General features: G+C 35.5%; 1 long non-coding RNA gene across 1 annotated transcript; it reads left to right on the top strand.

Annotated features, from left to right (window-relative positions):
• Window positions 1-242: 242 nt before the first annotated feature.
• Window positions 243-2,058, top strand: LOC114295515 (uncharacterized). The gene is made up of 2 exons (XR_003640926.2): window positions 243-432; window positions 1,770-2,058. It is a non-coding gene; the product is annotated as an uncharacterized LOC114295515 (long non-coding RNA).
• Window positions 2,059-2,842: the final 784 nt, after the last annotated feature.

Genomic DNA, 2,842 nt, shown 5'->3' with positions numbered 1-2,842 from the left:
TTTCTCAAACACCTACTAAGTTGGGTCTGAAATCATATTTTTTCACTTCGCATTAATTATGATATTTATTTTATAAAAAATGAATTTAAAATATTTGTTTTAATGGTATTGCAGTGTCTTTGTCAATGATAGCAAAACAAAGGATTTCCCTTTTCTCTTTTTTCTTTTTTTTTTCCATCTTTCTTTCTATTTTCCCTTAAACCAAACACAACCTATATTTAGGGTTTTGCAAATCGCACGCAGCTGGTGCATGGTTTTAGAGGGTTTAAGGAGAGAACATCCATACTCGGCTCCCTCATCTGAAACTTAGATCAAAGAACAATGACAGCAAGAACAAATGTCAGATTACATTCCTTAAGAGGTGTGGATTGATATCCTCACCAGACTCCCAATCGAAACTCTCATTCGATGCATTAACATATCCAAATCATGGTACTCTCTCATCACTACCCCTACTTTTATTTCCCAACACCTCAATCAAACAACTGCTGCAAACAATGATCTCCTACTTGTTAGGAACTACTCTGACAACTCAAAGAAAGAACACTATTCATTACACTTCGATAACCACACATTCGATGCATACAAAACCCTAGATTTTCCATTCATGACCCCGAATCACTATTTTAGGGTAATTGGGTGTTCCAATGGGTTGTTATGCTTGTCTGATGACCAGTTCTATTATAATCACACCATGATTTTGTGGAATCCATCCATGAGGAAGTATGTGAACCTTCCGTGGCCTCGCATCACCTTTAATTCGCACGCTCTGTTTATGCAATCTATTGGGTTTGGCTTCAATGTTGCCAATAATGATTACAAAGTAGTCAAGGTTGTGCATCTCCAAGAGACTTGCGGGTACAAGGCTCCACCCAAGGTTGAGATTTATGAGCTAACCACAGGCTCTTGGAGAAGTGGTAATCCTATGGGGTTTCCTTATGTTGTTGGTGAACGTAGTTCGTAGGCTTTTCTCAATGGGGCTGCCCATTGGGTTGGGCATTATCCGAATAAGTTGGGTGGTCCTTCTGGTAGTTTGATTGTGTCGTTTGATATGGGTAATGAGGTCTTTGGTGTGATCATGGTGACAGAGGGTTTATCTTTTCCATCTTTGCAGAGTCGTGTTGCCGTGCTTGAAGAATGTCTTTCTGTGATTCATTTTACTTCGTCTTTGTATGGTGATACGTGTTGCATTGGGCGATGAAACAATATGATGTACCTGAATCTTGGACCAAACAATTCACTGTTGATCTTAAAGAAGGCTTGCGGGGAGTGTTTGGATTCATAAAGAACGGTGAGGCATTAATGAAGAAAATAACTTCGTACCGAGAAATTGACACTTTGGTTCCGTATGACCCCAAAAGTAAACAATTGAAAAATCTCAGAGTCACTGGAAGTCCAATCTCATTCTATGTGCATAATTTCGTGGAGAGTCTAGTCTTACTGGACCTAGTAAATGAAGAATTTGGGAGGCAGCCAAATTGTGGAGAGAAGAAGATGCTGAAAGGGAAATGGAAAACTGAGGAAGAGCATGAAGAACAAGCAAGATACATACCTCTTAAATTTTTGTACTTATATTGACATAGTCATACTCAAATGTCAAAGCTTGTCATTGCATAAATATTTCCTCAATTAAATGTTAATATGTTGCTAATTTGTTTTTACTATGAGTTGTTTCTTATTTAGCATCTCTTCCAAAGGACTATTATAGTATTAACTATGACATTATGTAAATGTCTTATATGACAAAGACATTTTTTTTCCCATGTCAGGTTGTGGCTGAGTCAAAGGATCAAATTGATGAAAGAGGCAAACTGTGAAGCCCTTCAAAGTACCATAATCCAATATTTAGCTTTTAGTTGTTTACCTATCTCTACTTTATAGATATAATAGCTTTTTTTATGTAGTTAACACTTTACCTAAGTGAAGATGTATATTCTCTAATGTACTTTTTTGAGCAATGTGGGTGATAGTTCTCCCCAAGGAACTGATTATGTTTATCAGGTGACTTCTTTTATGCAATTCTTAACGTATCAAATTCTCTTCTATTATTATTTTTCATGCCAAATTGCTATTATATATCTTCGTGTGGGGTGCTTTGTAATTGTGAATGGAATTGACATTGACATGGTGGCACCTTTCAAGCTAAGCTTTAGGTTATCATGATCTTCAATAGGAAATCTGAAGCTGGTATGAAGGAGATTGATCTTACTTGATAGCTCCAATTTATAATATTTCTACAGTATCTATTGTCGATAGTTTCTTGGTTGACAAAATTGAATAAAAAACCGGGGAGAAGGATTTCTGGATTTATCTACGAAGTTGCATTATTATCCAACAAATCTACCATTACTTATATAACATATTTGGATTATTCATACACGCTAGTCTGTAAATGCTTTGTTGTTGCCTCCCTTTTCTTGTAGGAGAAGTGTTAATCTAAACGATTGCAGTGAAACACCATTTTCTTGTTACTTATATTATTTTTCTTCTTTTTTCCCATTCTCTGTATCTTTATGATTTCTATATGAATAAGCACTTTATTTATGTTATTCATAACAGAAAGAGATCACGCTTGATTAGTTACTATTCTTATGCAGGCAATTAGGGTTCTTTTTTTTATGCTTAATTGATTTTTAGCACAAATGCATTCTTGGAACTATCCCAAGCTAGCTGTAAATAAAACAAACTATTATGTTACTCAATTACAGGTACCAAAACTAGCAACAAATGAAAACAGGTCATTTTATTTTCTTTTTTAATCGTCAATGGAACTCACATTCTCACATAAATGTAGAGTATGGAATTATGGATCATATCAACATCAATGGAATCTCACGATGGG

Source organism: Camellia sinensis, chromosome 8, assembly GCF_055761805.1.
Source record: "Camellia sinensis isolate YWXY chromosome 8, ASM5576180v1, whole genome shotgun sequence".
In the NCBI taxonomy this organism is placed as follows: Eukaryota; Viridiplantae; Streptophyta; class Magnoliopsida; order Ericales; family Theaceae; genus Camellia; species Camellia sinensis.
This window is presented reverse-complemented; position numbering and strand designations above follow the sequence as displayed.